This window comes from Columba livia, chromosome 2 (genome assembly GCF_036013475.1).
Source record: "Columba livia isolate bColLiv1 breed racing homer chromosome 2, bColLiv1.pat.W.v2, whole genome shotgun sequence".
In the NCBI taxonomy this organism is placed as follows: Eukaryota; Metazoa; Chordata; class Aves; order Columbiformes; family Columbidae; genus Columba; species Columba livia.
Window position 1 is genome coordinate 140,771,538 of NC_088603.1, and position 18,137 is coordinate 140,789,674.

An 18,137-nucleotide genomic window follows, 5' to 3' on the forward strand; every position below is an offset into this window, starting at 1 on the left:
GGAAACTATTAGTAGGCTCTCCAGATAACCTGTGAGCCTTTTTGTAGGATTTTTCACATCCTGCGTTGCAGATAAACAAGACTTACATGCCACCAGGTCTTGCATGTTGCATGCACTGGGCAAATGCTGCCTACATCGCAGCCTGAGAGATACCTTCATGTGCCACAGGCATAATGAGAAAAGCTGTCCACCAAGTCAACGGACATGTTAAAATATGGGAAACTTGTGGCACAGCTCTACAGCTAGGGCTGGCAAGATCCTCCCTTTTAGTTTCCTTTGTGCACGTCTCACCAACACAACATCCTCCTGGAGTTTTTCACAACACTCGGAGATTCATGGTGTCTACCAAGCCCCAAATAAGGTCTCTGGTCACTAGTAGGTTATGGGTTCGCACACCATCGTGGGCATCCACACTATACCATGGGTATCTCACACATCCAGAAGTATATGATATTAGACAAACTGCAGCCCAAGGCACTTCATTTTGGGCTTCCCTCCAAGCTTTGCCTCTTCTCTTTCACAGTTGTATCTCTATCGCAAAGACAATGCTCAGTTTTATGCTCCTCAGAGTGATCTCCACCAGCACAAGCAGGGGTCAGGGTCACTTGACAAAACTGTTTTATTCGCAGTGGTACTCTGACATTTAATCAGAGCTTTGTTTTCCCTTCGTTGTGAAGAAAACAAATTAAAATGGAGGAATAACAGCCTCTGAATGAAAGAAAAATGCAACTATCACCCATGTTCCTCTCCTTGCAGGATGAAAATCCCCCGAGCACATCACTGCTGGATGGGGAGCAGACCTTCTCCGCCTGCCCCTTGGCCTGCTGCAGGCAGCAGCATGGAGACCTCACAGGGGCCAGCCTTGCAGGGCTCTGAAACCCACAGAAATGTGTGGGATTTGAGGGTGGCTCATACATCCATGTGCTTCTTCCAGGAGGCACCAATGCTTTTCAATACTATTCCATGCTCCAGGCTGGGGGAGGCAGGAGTGGAAGTCGGGGAAGGAGTACTCTGCAGAGGTCACCTCCTATTCATAATTTACTTTATGCCCATTGTCACTAATGCAGTTGTTTTCCTCCATAATATAAAATGCAGAATAAAGACTTATAAGGATAAAAATCCCATTTTCAAAGGTACATCAGAGGCAGTCACTTTTCAGCGAGCACTGCAAAGGAGACAGCTCTGGGCCAGCTGGGCTACCCTCCAGGGCTCCTGGCTGGTGGGCCACGTGGAGCCAGGCTGCCAGTGGACACTGCTCCTTTGACCTCTGTGAGGGATGCTCTTTCTCGCACTCCAGCTGAGCTTGGCCCGTGGTGCCCAACGCCCCACAGGAGCCCACCAGTGGCCTGAGAGAACTTCCCAGGCCCCACTGGAGACCCCTGAGGTGAGGCCTCACTTCTGTAGTTGCCTTGTCAGAAAGAGAGAAATAGCTGTCATTTAAAAATAGGAAAGGAGTTTCTACTAGGCTAGGCACACATCTCTCATTTGCTTGTTTAAATTGCCTCCAGCTGAAGAGGCAGTCCCCTGACATCTCTCAAGAGATAGGAACTTTGTGCTAAGAAGGCCACGTCAGCTGTGGCAGTATTCAAAATGATGTTTTAAAACTAACAGAGATATACTGTCTAATAGGAACAGCCTGAAGCACTCCCACTGCAAAGGAAAAAATGTGTCGTGACGGGTCTACCGTGCACACTTACAATACTAATGTTCCTCAAAGAAAGTGCAAAGCATACACATGCTCACAAGGAATCTGACTCGTCTGCCTAGCACTGCCACAGTCTTCATCAGATCGCACCAGAGCAGTCTTCAGAAGGGACTATCTCATACTTGAGAGATGTTGCTTACAGCAAAGGCTGACAAAATCAAAACAATCAGCAAAACAACTGCCTCCCTAAATTTACATTAACTGAACTGCAATCTTGACAGTGAGTTTTCCAGTCTCACAAGACCACATTCTTTGCAGTTGAGTGCTGTGGAGCTCTCATCCAGAGATACCTCTCTCAGCCAGTACCATCAGTCCAACACATTGTTGCTCCATTAGAAGAACAGAGAAATAGTACAAGATCCAGCTTTAGATGTGCGTGTCTGTGTGACCCCCTAGCAGCATCTCTAATAAAAGTTAAAGAATACGTCCTTGAGGCCCACAAGAACTACAAACAGACTACTAGTTTCCTTCAACTGAAGTACCAAGGTGTACATGTGATCTGGGAGATTATCTGTACTGTAACCGTCATGTGCTTATCACATTAATAATCCACCGTAACATGTGATCTCATAAATTCCTTGGGAAAAACAGTCAGTCTACTCTAGAAAGCACCTCATCTGCTTTGGTATTCTGAGACAATAATATTCTGAAAATATATTTTACCATTATTTTTAAGAATAGGTGTCAAAACTAGATTTTACTTTTATCAATAAAATCTAGGCTCTAGTAAAAATAGTATGGCCCTCACTAAGTAACTATGTACATGCATATTTTAACAGGTCAGTTATGCCAGTAACTAAATTGAAATACAACTATAATTAATGACAAAACATGTTTAGGTTTTCAAAATTTTGCAGACTCAAGAGAACTTCTTAATATCGTTATGAATAAGCCATTGATTTTATTGACTACAGCATATTCTGATGGCTTTCTTCCAGAAACTGGTAAGAAGGAATATCATAGGTCAGGAATAGTTCTCACTGCTTGGTTAAATGTGAGAGTCTAGTTCATGCTTGTCACTGGAAAACGTGTCTTCTACACATTATTAGCGCTCACACTGACCTGTGCTGGCTGTTGGAGGAGAACCCTTCTCACTCTGAAACAGTCTTGACCTTGTACAGGAGTGGTGGCTGACATGAAACAATATGAGTTCTTCTACTTATGCTTCACCACTCTCTTGGAATCAAAATCCTATGTCATCCTCTTCCCTGAAAAATCACTCCTAGGAGGAGATTAATGTTATGGCAAAGAATTAATTTACCTACTTCAGACTTGTCAGTCTCAAGACTGACAAAACATTTTCTAGGGTTGGAGACACACTTATTCAGCTCCAGGATTTACTCCTTGTTTTCCTCAAGACCTACACAGCTTTCAGAAAGCCCCTCATCATAGAGTGATCGTAGCTTCAGGACATCCTGGGTTTCTGTCCAGGCTCAAGCCTTTCCCACTCCACCAAGAATTACCTGTGATGCAACAACTCAGTGCATTATCAGAGTTATAGAGTTTACATTCTTCTTTGCAATGTTATTGGCAGCCTTCACCTGTCTTCAAATACTAGTCTTTCTTTGGCATGCCAAGACGGAGCCTTTGTCTGGCCAGAAAACAGAAAATTTTAATAATTGTTCCAATACTTCATCCATTACGAGGAAACAGTCTCAGCCCTCTGGCACTGTGGGGTTCTAAATTGTTTGTGTGCCTGTTTTGGCCCTGTTACATACCATTCAGCCATACGCATTGGCAATCACAGTTCGCACAAAGACATACAGAAGAACGATGAAAATGGTTCATTACCAGTAGGAGAAAGAGCCTGGGCAGGCTGCTGGCCAAGGAGCACGGGACAGGGAGCACAGACAGGGAGGAGAGACAACCCCTGCTGCTGCTGCTGCTGGGGTGTGCAGGTGAACCTGTGCACCATCTGCAGACACAAAGAAAGGTTGTCACCTAAATTCCACGGCTCAGGCAGGGTATAGCTGGAAACAGAGTCTGGACCTTTCAGCAATGCCTTATCTAAGCTACTAGCCTGTTTTGCATCCCAGACCTGCCAAGTGCTGAATGCTCTCTGCACTTTCTGACCCGCCATATGCTTTGGCACTCAAAAAGAGAACAGCGTATCAACAGCATGAAGACAAAACTGCATTACATATCTGCCAGTCATAAATGTCAACCTTGCGAAATGTTGAGTACCTGTAATTTGCCCTGTATTTAACTGGATCCATGGAAATTCAACATGTCCCTTTAAAGATGTAATAAACCATCAGACAAGTACTTAAATGGACAAATCCAATGTGTTAGTTGGTACCCCAGCTGCTGGTGTTCCACTTAGCTGATGTTCTGAGTATATTGCTCTGTCCTGCTTCTGTAATGCTAATCTGCTGCAGAATACTCCATCTGAAAGTGGGAATTTGGGCCTTTAATGAAATCAGATTGCTTTTTCCAGACATTATCTGAAAAACTCTGATTCCATTGTAAGAACAAGAACCACTGGAAGAAAGCATTTTCACCAAAAAATTTTTTACATGTAGGATTTTCTCCATGAGCTCTGCTCAGGCAAAATAATTCTGTGCTCCATGTAGTAACTATTGTGTAAAAAAATAGGGTTTATCTAATAGATTTGTAAAGGTAGGTATAAAAGCACAGCTGGAGATATCTAACACCACAGCTCTGCGACATGAGGCCATCCACCCCAGCAGGGCACTGAGTGATGCCAAGAGTCATCATCCTTAACTGTTTCATTAATGGTTACAAAGGGAGTGAGGTGTCATTTGGATATCAAAAACAGACAATATTTGCAAGAGAGAACCACAAGGTATTATCAGATGCTTGGAACTGAAAATGCTCAACGGAGACACAGACGTGGAGAGCATCAGGGTCAGAGAAAGGGTAACGTTTTCCACCACACCTACAGCTCTATCCCACAGTAGTTGTCAGTAAAGGCTTGGCCTGTTCTGACAGCACGTAGTTATCCAAAATAGGTTTCTCAAAATTATTATGGCAGAGAACAGCAAAATCCCACCCTGGGAAGAGTTTTGAGTCTCATAAGAACAACCACTGCTACACACATGCATGCCAACATGAAAGTGTAGATGGGGATGGCAGATCATCATCCATGTAAACAAGGTCATAGGCAGGCAGGCCGTCACACTGAGGGTTTCATCTAGCCCAGCTGATGAAAGAGGAACACAATGCAGTGGACAGACCAGTGTATTCATGCTTTGATATGCTGAACTGCAAGCTTCTGGCAATTCAGAAGGCACTTCTGTTGCTTTTCACAGCCTAAGTCACCTCTGTATTTACCGCTGCGTGCTACACGTGTCACTATTCCTACTTCAGCCAGGGTTAAAACCAGAACCATGAAAGAGAAAGAGGTCATTTCCCACTACACACTAAATGTCTGCAGTTAAAAGCTTATGAAACAATTAATAGGTCACTGGTTCCAAGAACAGCTCCAGATCTGACATACACAAACCCTTCCTGATTGTAGCCCTCTGATTCCTGTCAACTCCTGCCCATCATTAAGGAAAAAAAGCCTCCAGACTACAGTTTTCACAAGTCTTTATTGATTTAATAGGATAAATAAATGGTTTTGGTAGGTGCCTTAGGAAGCAGAACTGAATGACAGAGTGATGCTTATGTATGTTAATGAAAAAGCCACCCAAAGGAGAAGTGAAATAAGCCATTGAATGCATTGCCACTCACTCCTTCCCATCATCTTTCAGTTGTGATCTTCTGATCAAGTGTGGCACAGAAGAGGGAATACCTCATGTTCATAATATCAATCTGATTGTTCAGTCCCTGAATCAAATTGATTCTGTTGTACAGAAGAGACGGGGACCCTCACTGGGCAGGTTTCCGACTGGGGTACAGATGGAGCTCAGCTCCTGCCTGGTTTGTCTCGGTGTCACAGGGCAAGGGGACAGGTGGCACATCGCCTCTCCACGCAGACTCTCCCCTTCCCTGCTCTGAAGCAGTGACCCTGGCAGTCAGGCAAGATGCTCTGTTCCTCCCAAAGATACTTTTCACATTTCCTCCCAGCTGAACAATACACCATATGAAATGGCCATAGAGAATGAACTAGTTAGCACCTACAGCGTACTCTGCTGCTCAAAAATAACACATACCCAGGCAGATGTGTATTCTGCTGCGAGGCTTCCTGGAAGGTAACTTTCTTCTGCTTGAACTATGTGTTCAGACAGGTGTAATTCTGATCAGATTCTCAATTTTAGGTAAGATATTAATCAGGATCCTTCTCTAATTTTTTTTTCTTATACTTAAGTGAGGAACCATGATTTGATCTTTTTCTATGTCATGATTATTAATAATATTTTCCTTTCAACCTCTCTACCCCATGTTCACATACATATATTTGCAAAAGAACATGACATCTTTATTCTTTGCTATGGTGGCACACTACCAACAGCAAAAGGAAGCTTTTTCTTGCATTTCCTCTTTCACTTAAAAACCCCCCAAAATCATCCAGAAATCATAACTTTCCTTTTCTCCTTTGTGTTCAAAAGTGTCAGAACAACAACTATATCTGTGGGGCAGTGGAACTCTGTGATGGCAAACAGGCAGAAAATAGTATTTTGGACCCTTCAAATTGAAAGCCCCAGTCCCCATCAGTACTGAAGGTTAAACAGCTTTGAGAATCACTTGGCATCTACTGTAACTTAAAATACTCCATATAGCAAGATGTTAATTAACTTTTCAAAATATACTACCTTGCAAGCTCTGCTCTGTCATTGTCAGCTAAGGACGGCTTCCTGCCTGGCCCTGGGGACTGCAGGCAAGGGAGGAAGGGAGGAAGCTGCCTGCGAGCAAACAGCAGTGCCAGAGCCAAGGTGAGGAGTCAGGCGGCTGCAGTTCCAGCGCACATAGAATGGTTTGGGTGGGAATGGACCTTCAAAGGGCATCTAGTCCCACCCCCTGCAATGAGCAGGAACACCTTCAACCAGATCAGGTTGCTCAGAGCCCTGTCCAGCCTGGACTTGAATGTCACCAGAGATGGGGCATCTAACACCTCTCTGGGCAAACTGTGCCAGTGTTTCACCACCCTCACAGTAGAAAGGTTTCACTATTTCTTCTTCACATCTAGCCTGAATCTCCCCTCTTTTAGTTTAAACCAATCACCCCTTGTCCTATCACAACAAGCCCTGCTAAAAAGTCTGTCCCCATCTTTATTATAAGTCCCCTTTAAGTACTGAAAGGCTGCAATAAGGTCTCCCTGGAGCCTTCTCTTCTCCAGGTTCAACAACCCCAACGCTGTCAGCCTGTCCTAACAGCAGAGCTGTTCTAGCCCTCTGATCATTTTTGTGGCCTCCTCTGGCCCCTCTCCAACAGGTCCATGTCTTTCCTGTGCTGAGAGCTTCAGAAATGGATTCAGGACGCCATGTGGGGTCTCACCAGAGCACAGTAGAGGGGCAGAATCACCTCCCTCAACATGCTGGCCACACTGCTGCTGATGCAGCCCAGGATACAGCTGGTCTGTTGGGCCATCTCAACCTGTTGTTCAATCCTGCTATGTGATACTGGGAGACACCAGGGCAGAGATCAAACCAGTGGATGCTTCTGAAGCATGTGATGGAGGAAAAGCAGGAGGCAGTGGGAGGTAGGAGAAAGACGGGAAAGAGGAGAGAGGCACTGGTGGCTTAATTTCCCCCTTCTCCAAACACGGTTCTGTGGGCAGCAGATGTGCAACACGAGAAAATACCTTAGGCACCTCAGTGCTGGGTGAAGTTAAATTGCCAAGAAAAAGTGAAATGAGGAAAATTAGGTGGGTAGGAAGATGTACCTGGGGAGCAGAAGAGAAGAGGTAGATGTTTGGTGTGAAGACAGAGGGGTCTGTGGCGATGAGCACTGCCTGTCCCACAGTTGCCTGGGCTCCCACTACTGTTACAGCTAAGGATGCGCATGTGCATGGTGCCAGACCAGAGGCTGCAAGAGACAGACTTTGTTGGCTTATTTAGTGTTGAGCATGGGGGAAGGGCTGGTCCTTTTTTTTAGTCATATATGTTCATCCAGCACAGGAAAACAAATAATTTGTCGGAATTCTGGGTCAGCAAGTGAGTAGTTGCACTTCACTGTTAGCTCTGCCTTTTGCATTCCTGCCTACAGCTGTTAATACTATGATGCTTTTACATTATTCATACATTGGTAGGTGCAGAGGTTGAACTTGAAAATAAAGAAGCTAGGAAAGAAAAAGTATTTTTCAAGTTGGCTTCAGAAATATTTTTGTTTAAAATTTTTGTACAGAAGCTTTCTCGTCATTGGGGAGAAAAAAACAATCACACTTTAGAAAACAGTAAGTCACAGTTCAGAGACCCATACACAGATACTTAGATAACATGCAACATGACATTTTAGAATCCAGTCAGCATCCACTCCAAGAAAAAACTGCTGAATACAAAAGTCATGTGTGACAGGATACAATCACTACCTATAGGCAGCCATTGATATTTTTAGTAGTAACTAATGAAAGTCTACCCTTGATGCTACCTCACAGAACAGTCTCCTTATCTAGCCTCAGAGGCATGAGGACCGCAGCTGTCAGGATGCTGCCAAGGCAATTTGCTTGACACAGAGTGAATGTTACACGCCTGCGTGCACAAACACACATGCACCCAAAGAGCTCGCTGGGAGCCCAGGCTTAGCTGCAATTAGGAACAGGAGCAGATTTGCTTGAAATATCTTTATCTTGATGGAAGGATTTAACAGTTTCAACATATCTTCACTACTTTTTTTATCATGCCCTCACACAGATCCTGCTACTGGTCCATCTAGTCCATTAGCCTTTGTCCAGCAAGGTCAACACCAGAGATCATCTCTCAAATGGGCAGCTAGGGGACACCCTGCCCAAAGGGACACTTCCAGAGCTGCAGCAGCTGGTGCAAGGACAAAACCCACAAGAGCTTGGAATTAACAAAATGCAGGCACGTTCACGTACATGTGTGTCGAAACAGGGCAGCGTTTGCTGTGATTTCATAACAACTATTCACGAAAATAATCCAGGCTTCATTTAGGAAGAAAACAAGAGAGCAAAGGGATACCCCAGGACTTCGCTACTCCTTCCCACTTCTCTTCCTTCCTGCTTCTCTTCCTTCCCGCTGTACAGCCCACACTTTGTGGATAGTGTATATAAACCTGAATAAAAAAATACAGACATTTTTCATCAGCAACGCTACAAGTACACAACCAGGTTTGGATCTGTATTTCCCATTATTATTTGGCTATATAATGTATCGTCACATTCCTTTTCACGAAAGCTGGATGCAGTTTGCCTCTCCCTGTGAATTGTTCTTCCATGAACCTTTACTACGTCCTTCTTGTGCAACTCACATTTGAGAAGACCCATTTTCTTCCACAGAAATTTCTCCAACCTTTTAAATAACTTTCATAAGGTCTATTGCAAAAATACCTGAAAATTTTGGTAAGTTTTTTTGGACTACCAGAACTGACTGTAGTATTCAGATGAAGGTATCCCACGAATTTATGGGCTGGTATGATGATCTGGAAGTTTTTTTCACTCTCTAGCATGGCATTTTGCTTACTTTTTTAACCTTGGTTTCACATTTATGGCTAGACCAGATCCAGTTCTATTAGTGGGAGTATTTATAAACTACAGAAGTGACCAAAGTTCCTCCATGGTTATTATTGTTGAGATGGAGTAGAGATAAGGAACCACAATACTCCTTTTGGGACAGTCAGACTGTCATTGCCCTTCCTCCCAGGAGAAGTCCTACATGCCTTCTCCTTTTATCAGAACACCATGATCAGCCATGATCACCCAAAACCTGAATACAAAAGGGGTAAGTTCAGCAGCACAGATGATTGATAGCCAGTTTCTGCTACCTTCAAAAGACAAGAAAAGTCACATTTGGAGTGCAACCTCTGTCACAGACTCCTGCAGCTGCTTCTGCTTAAGAAACAAGGTGAGGAAACACTCATTGTATGGACTCTACCATCCAATGCTCTTTTTTTATGATGCTAGGGTACTGCAGTGATGGACACCTCAGAAATAAAACAAAAATATTATTTTAGAATAAGAAATTACAGAAAGACTCTTAAATCAACTGCTGAATGTACAACATGACAATAGCGCTTCAAGTAAGACTGAAGGAAGAAGTTTCATGTTGAAAGACATAGACAATTAATCCAGTTAAAAACACTGAAATTAAATTGCTTTCAAAATTACATTTTTTTTAAAACCTACATATACTAACAAAGGCTTTTGAGCAATAGGAAAGATATATGTGAAGTTAATGATAATTGTGCTTCATAACTATTCAGAAAATATATGTTTTCTTTTATTTTGTTAGAATGTTGCTAGAAACTGAAAATCAAAATAACCTTCAGATATTTTATTTTCCTGTTTTCCAGATTTTAGATTAAAAAAAATCACAACCACATGACAATCTTTGCAGACATATGCAAGTTTACACTAAATCATCAAAATTAATAGACATTTCTCTTTAATAACATTTTTACTTAACTGATGTTTTGATGGGACTTGCAAATAAAATACCCACTAATTGCCAAGAGCTTAAGCCTGCTCGAGAATAATCAGTGAAATTCAGAGGTCAGCAAGAGGAACACTTGGTGTCCCATCTGCATGTGTCAGAAATGAATCTGTGAGTTTAGCAACTGGTATGACTCTCTAACAACTTCTAGTGAGAGGGGCTGACAGAGATATAAGCCTTGTAGAAAGCCTAAAGTGCTTCACCTTCCTTGAGAGACTGTATTTAGAAGATTCAAGCTGTCAAGGTAAAATTTGAAACTTTTACATTGGGGTAGACAGGACTTACAGCATCAGGAATATTGAAATGTCAGGATTTGAGCACAAATGAACAAGGACAAGGGTGTTTATGTTAGAAAATCACTTGAATAATTTATTGCAGTTTTTTGAAATTTTGGAGTAAAACTGTAAATGTTTCTTATGTTATCGGGTAGTCTTGTTAAAGTGATGAATGCCTTGCAATCTGATTAAAATGACAGCAATTTATACTTCTTAGCATGACTCAGGATCACTTCATATTTTAGCCTGGAAACACAAAGCAGTTTTCATAAAAAACAGCAGGAGCAATACCAAAGATGTTTCCTGTGTTGACTCTTTACAAGAGTTCAATCAAAGATTTAATGAAAAACAGTGGGAACAGGTAAAATTTCATATTCAAATATACCATTATTTATTCAGAAAAAAACAGATCTAAAAACTCGATACGAAGTAGCAGGTAGCTATAATTGGCAAAAAAGTATCTAAAACCCATCTCCCTCTGCTAAGATGTTCAAAAATCAGATGCATACATCAGTCTGAATTAGCCACACATTGCTAGGGACTGGGCTGAAATACTAATGGACACAACATCCCCTGCCTTTGATTCAGGTGACCATTTCAAGTTTAACTCCAGTCTATCCACAGGTTTTAATAAGGTCTGCTACCACATGCCAAAATTACCAGTTTCCCTATCCTCGCCACTACCAGCCACATTCACTGCAGTGCCGCAACAAGGATCCCTGTTTTGGTGGCAGGCCAAACTCATTAGTGGATTGAAACCTTCCAGTAGATCCTGCTTCTAGGTTTGCCTAAAAGCCAATGAACATTTTCTGTGGAGAGCTGCAGTTTTCCATTAGCACTTCAATGCTACTGAAGTTCCCACTGAGACTTCATGTCCACTCCATCTGAAACAACAACCAGAAGGCAAAAGACCACAAGACACTTGCACAGGTTTATATGAAGTAGCATTTCATCTTTAGCAATCAGGATAAGGTATCGGGAAGAGCTATAAAGGGTAGAGGTCAAGACAGATGGAGGAAAAGTCAAGAAAACCAGGAACAGGAGGAAGAAGCTACCCTGCACAGAAAACAGAGTGCTTTGCAGGTGCCTTCCTCAAGGGAACACATATCTCCAAGGCAAAATTCATGACCCCCTAACTGTGCTGCTGAATATTGGTGCACATCTCCAGTAGAATTATCTTGTGCTTAGCTTCCCATTCCAAATGTATCCAACATGATGTCCAGTTAAACTGCACCTTACTGGGTGTTTTTTATATAAACAGCATCAGAGTTAGGCTTTCATTTTTCTGTTTTTCTGAAGTAATAGCCCAGAGCAGCCTATTTTCTCCTGCAAGTAGGACCTCTCAGAGCCGTCTTCCACCATGCTTCCGTCCTGCATCCTCCATCCACCTCCCACAGCCTACTCTCTCTTCTCAGTCTGTCTCCTGGCAATAAATCATTCACCATGTCAACCTGTGAAACCATCTTGCAAACGATGAGCAGAGCTGGACTTAGTGTCACGCTGGAAAGTGGTAATTAGTGCCATCACCTCCCACAGACATCAGTGGAGATGCTGGAAGAAGTGGTGCTGCCACGGGCTGGCGGAGGCACAGGGTGCTTTGCTTCCTCTGTTGCTGGCTTTCTGATGTGGTGCCCTGAGCACCCCCTGTAGTGGCAGAAATGACTGACCATACACAAGCTACCACACTGCACAGAGACAGCCAGAGCTTCCATTACATTGAAGTAGAAGATATCTATAAAACCAGTGGTTGGTGGCCTGTTTTGCAAAAAACACCAGAGGAGATGCACATGGGATGTGGTGAGCAAGCGTGGCAGGAGCAGCCAGCGACAGATCGCTCAATGTGTGGAAAAACAGGACAACAACAATGAAAATAAAGAACAAGCAGATGGAGGAAAGAGGAGAACATTGAGAAATTGCCTGAAATGAAAGACATCAAAGCAAACAAAACTAATGTTAATTTATTAGAGGAAGGTAAGGAGAAAAAGAGGAGAGAGTACACAACTGCGAGAGGAAGCTAACAGCACAAATTGTCAGGAACAAGCAGAAAAGAGTGGAAAGATATAAGACATAAAGATAGGGAACAAGGAAGAATGTAGGAGAAAGCAATGAGTGTGTGGTGCAAAGAGAAAATAGCCTGAATATAGGAGCCATGGACCAGAACAATGTGGGAACAGGTGCTCCAGCTGGGATAATCTCAGCTCTCCTGGAGACCAGATAAATTGTCATGTATGGAGGGAGGGAAGGTGGGCAGAAAAACTGTGTGATAGAGACAAGTCAGTCTATCTCATGGCATGGTAACCTTGAGAAGCATTTCCAAGAAAAAAATGTGTGGAGTGTAGGAGAGAAATAACTTACATTTACAAAACCATGACACATGCTATGAGCCCGGCAGTAAAAGAAGCATCTTATGTGAGTAAACATCAGCCTGTTTAACATCTGCGCTGCTCTGGTACTTTAGATCTCAATGAAAACAGGAACCAAGTCCATACTGGCCATTGCAGTGTAAAACACTCTGATTTTATTGACTGCTGTTTTTCAGGTACCCAGGAGCAAAAAGTCTCCAGCAAGCATAATCTTTTCCACAGAGACGGTCAAGGAAATGCACCAACTGAACAGAAATTACAGGCCAGGACCCCTGAATTTGGGGACTGATTCAGCAGTTAAGTTGCCGTGTTTGGCAGCTCCTCCAAACAGATAGAGTTTAGTATCTCTTCCATGGCATGAAAATCTCCTACAGTGGAAAGGCCTTTTGGGCACAAGAAAACCTTGGAAAATGTTCACACCAAATATTAGACTGATGAGAACTGCATCCTGAGATGATGAGTGAAGACCAGGAAGACAGCCAGGAGGTTGGCCTGTTCCAATTGCAACATGTAGGCAAGGGTCTTTACCATCACTCTGCACCTTGGTCCATATCGCACTTGTTCTTCAACATCAAACACCTCTTCCATGCAGCAGAAGGAAGAGGACCATAGCTGCAGGACCAAGTGGCAGGTATGAGGCTGAGGCTTGGTGACAAGGACTGGTCATGAGGCAGCAGGGCCAAGCAGCAGGACTGGGCAGCGGGAAGAGGGATGTCATGGCACAGGCTGTTGAACAGTGATGAGCATCTGGCTGTGGAGCTGCACCTCAGAGCCTGGTACACCACATCCTAGTAGGACTTTCAAAAAACTTGTGTCTATGGCAGGGGATGGGTTGGTCTTACTTAGTTGTTTGCAGTTCTCCCTTTGTATCAGGGCACAGTGGACCACTGAACAAGGACAGAACCTGATAATGCCAACAGGAGTTCTGGCATTTGCAGTGGTGTCAGTGGGAAACCAGCCTGGATGTTGCTCTGTGACAGACCTCTGCTATACCAGTGGCTGGCCTAGGAAGGCTACCTTTCACTGCTGACCCCCCAGAGGAAGATACACCAGAATCACTCGGTGTTAGCAGCTGTGTTTTCAGAGCTCTGGATCTTCCAGGCAGATGAGATAGGCCTGCGTATCTTGTTTGCTTATCAAGTGCATTACCCAAGAGTTGCTCATCTGGGTGTGGATTTCAAAACAAATGTTTGCAAGATCAGATAGCTCCAAGATATTTATCTGAAGTTCTGCTTCTGTCAGCTGTACTATGTCTTTTTTTTTCTTTTGTTTTACCTATCCAGTTCCTGAGATGGATGTATCTGACTCAGAGCAGTGAGTAGGGCTGTTTTTTTTCCCACAGTGCTCTTGTTGTTACACACGTAATAGGGTCCAAAGTGAGCAGACAGCTCTAGCAGACATCGTAAATCAAGCTCTTCTCAACCCACAGCAGCTCAGATGGTAAGATGCTGATGATCAGTCCAATCAGCCATATCCAAGAAGGAGAGTTCACATTGGAAGACGTGCAGAAAAAGAGCTACCAGAATTGTCAGGAGAGATTGAGAGAGATTTCCTTGTTCAGCTTAAGCAAAATCTGAGAGGTGATAGAGTAGCTTTTTATAAATATCCCTGGAGGAAGTGGAATACCAGGGAGTGGAAAGAGCTGTTTGAATTGAAAGACAGTTTTGTCACAAGAACAAATCGTTATAAATTGGCCACAAATGGATCTAGGATGGGAATTGGGTTTTTAACCACTGGAGGGATGGGGATCTGGAAACAGCAAGACTGTGAGCAGTGGACTGAGGCAAAGAACCTAATCTCATAGCCTGCATGGTTAGGAATATCACTTCTGTCCTTAATTCATCCCAACAATTTAAATTCAAGGAAACTGGGAAGGGGAAGACAAAGCTCTCCCTCTAAATCAGTTGGGGGAAAAAGCCTATCCTCAGACAATATAAATGAAATTAATCTCTGACAAATGGCATGCACTGACAACTCCTCTGTCACAAGGCAGAACTGAAGGAGGCTGTGACCATCTGTTCTTCATGCCCGTGGGAGCATGAAGAGACATGAGATGCAGGCATTTCCCCAGTGGGCACTGCTGTACAAAAACCCAGCCAGAGCCATATGAGACAGTCAGGCACCTTCCACTCACTTTCAAAGCAAAACAGAAACAGCTTCGAAAAACCTGCACATGAAGTGGAAAGCAGGTAACTCTCACTCCCTTTACCCACGGTGTTAAGTCTTTGAAACAGAAAATGCTTGTGAGACACCCAGAGTAGGACTGGCAGGCATGGCTGTGGTTTGCCCAGTTGCACAGAGTGTGGCCATGTCACCGCGATGAGCCCCGAGCTGACCAGAGCCTCAGGACAGACCTGCCTCACCTGTGCTTTGAACAGAGACACCGCAACACCTCTGACATCTCGGGGGATGACTCACCACAAGGCAAAATAACAAATCAGAACCAGGGAAACAGTTGCTGTGTGTAAACAAAAAATAACAACAAATAAAAAACAAGAATTGCTGGAGGAAAAACGTTGAATAAGTAAGATGAGAAGACAAATCTCTCCCAGCTCATTCTGGCCTCGTGGAGGAAGAACCTTGTTTTCTCTCCATTAGCTTTTAGTCCACATGGTCCCTTAAGAAGGTCCCTCGATTCCATAATCTCAGATGCTGACTTGTGGGTCTGCTCTGCCTCGAAGTCCCCCACTCCATGCACACACAGTGATTCCCTGCTCCTCCCTCCTCTCTGCCTGGCCCAAAACACCCCATGCTTCTCCCAGCTGAGCCACCTCTTCCCAGCCCCAGGCATGGAAACTTGACCTGTTCAGCCAGGCTGAGGTAAACAGACACTCCTCTCTGCTGCCCTGCCAGGCCTTCTTAAGTAAAATGTGTAGTACACACTGTCCACAGACAGGTGAGGACATTCCTAACCTGTTTGTCACTCAGATTTATTAACACAAGGACTTGTCCCATGGGCACACAATCTTCCTAAATCAAAGAAACTGAAAGGGTAATGTCAAATAATATGATTTCAGATTAAGAACTTGTTTGACATCTGTTGCATTTAAATATTTTTTCTTCATAATTGCATTCATAATTTCAGAATTAACTATTCTTGCAAAGTTTTTTCACCCCAAGAATAATAAGCTTACATGAAGATACTGATTACTGCTTCCAATCCTTCTGCCAACTGTTCTTGAATTTGCCTTCATTCTTTGTAAATATTTGAAGGGCAGCTATCTCTTTGTAAAGAAAACACTAGGCTTTCCCGGTTTGCCTTGGCTAGGATAACTGTGTTTGTGAATGTAGCTAAACTTCTGTTTTCTGACTATAAAATACCCTCAATATTCGTCCTTCTGCTGATAAACACGTTTTTCTGTACTGGGAAGGACAACAGAAAGAAAATGCCAAAAAAACAACCCACTACAAAGAAGCATCTTTTGCAATATTTCTTAAGTTTCTTATCACTTGCATTATTTTCATTCATTCCTACACCAAAAAGCAACACTGTGTAATTCTGAAGTTGGCAGGAACTGTGCCTGAAGGGTCACAATATGTCTTACCAAACTGGGATGATGACTCTTGATGTATAGCTCCCCATCCGCATTCCAGAAAGACTTGCACAACGGGGAATCCGCCTTAAAAGCAGAGTTTGAAAGCTTACGTGTGTTCTTCCTTCATTCCCCAGAGCCTGACAATGCCCTGGCTGCTCCAACAGCTATTTGTGGTTGATATGAAATTTTAATGCTACTTCCAGCATTGCTATGCAGTGACCACTGTCTGCAGACAGCTAATAAAATCAAGAAACCTACATCAGGCTTGACCTCCTTCATCAAACCACCCTAAATCCAACAGAGAATGGACCCAGTGACCCAGTGGCATGGCATGAGGGACTGAGTATCATGGACTGGACCAGAACGAAGTCCCCATGCAGACCAGGCTGCTTGTTTTGCTCTGCTTTCTGCGAGAAGCACAGGCTCTGCCTGCGATGGGGAGGAACACAAGGGACCCAGATGGTGTGCCCATGTTTGATGCTTCAGGGGAGGAAAGTTCCTGGTTTCAGGTTGGTGCATCCCAAACCATGGAGTCCTATGCCAAGCCCCAGAGCTCTCTGCCCATGCAGCCACCCTGAGCTCCTCCAGCCACGGTCACTTGGGCTGTGTAGACAAGCTGGTGACTTAAAAGGATCAGAAGTTTTGTGAAACATCCTTGAATAGTGTAGGATGTCTGCTGTGAGCTAGAAAATGAATCGGTTCATCTGCTCAGCTTCCACAGCTACCACTTTGCAGAGTCCTTTAGAAAAACAACCCACCATGCTGGGACACCTCCCTGCTGCTCTTTGTAGTAACATACTAGATGTTAAAAGCTTGATTGTGTTAATTCTGGATGTTCCTGTTCTCTTGGAGAACAAAATTGAGTGCCCCATAAGTTGCAGAAAGTATCCTTAAAAGACATGAAATGACAACAGTTCAGTATCATCGGGCAGAGTTCCAGAGATGGTCACACCACAAACATTTCTACAGCTGTCTCTCTGTGCATCTCTCTATGTATCCATGGACAAGATCATAACTAGAGTGTCAGTGACGGATCCGTGTTTGTTCACGTCAGCCTCCAAAGTAGAATAACTACTGCAGCTACATACAGTGCCCTCCTAAAACATCATCAAAACCTGGATGACTTTTATGATGAACAATATATCTAGGGAGAGGGGAACCCAGTTTCTCTCTGGATACTTCCTCTGTAAGATGTAGCGCACCTGTATGTTATTTACATGTTCGACAGCTGAATGTTCCAGGGCTGTTGTGTGGACCCACGATAACCTTAGGAAGAGCCTCAAGCTGACTAACCAAAGCATGGAGAGGAGTCATTCAAGTGTGCAATTTGGTATCTGTGCTTCTCTTGGTAGGATCTCAATTTCTGCACACCTCTGGGAGCAATCCTTTCTCCCCAGAGTCCCCAGGCTGGGAAACATCACCTCTGAATTCTTCCCCAGAGTAGAACATCTCTCTTTCAGTCCTGAATAGAGCTGTGATTTTATTATGCTCTTTCTGGTAGCGTATTGTACCAAGTGAGACAAAAAAGGTTTCATTGGAAGCATCAGATTATCAACATTCTCAGCTGGGTAATCCATTAGGGCATTTCTGTCACCTCTAACAGTGTTCTGCTGCTCCGTACTTGGGTTGTCTGATCAGAGGCTGCAAAACATTAGTGTTTCAAATGGACCTGCTATTTTCAGCCAGTAATGCACCTATCAATCTCTCTTCTATGCTTTTACCTTGCCTTCCACTTTCAGCAAATC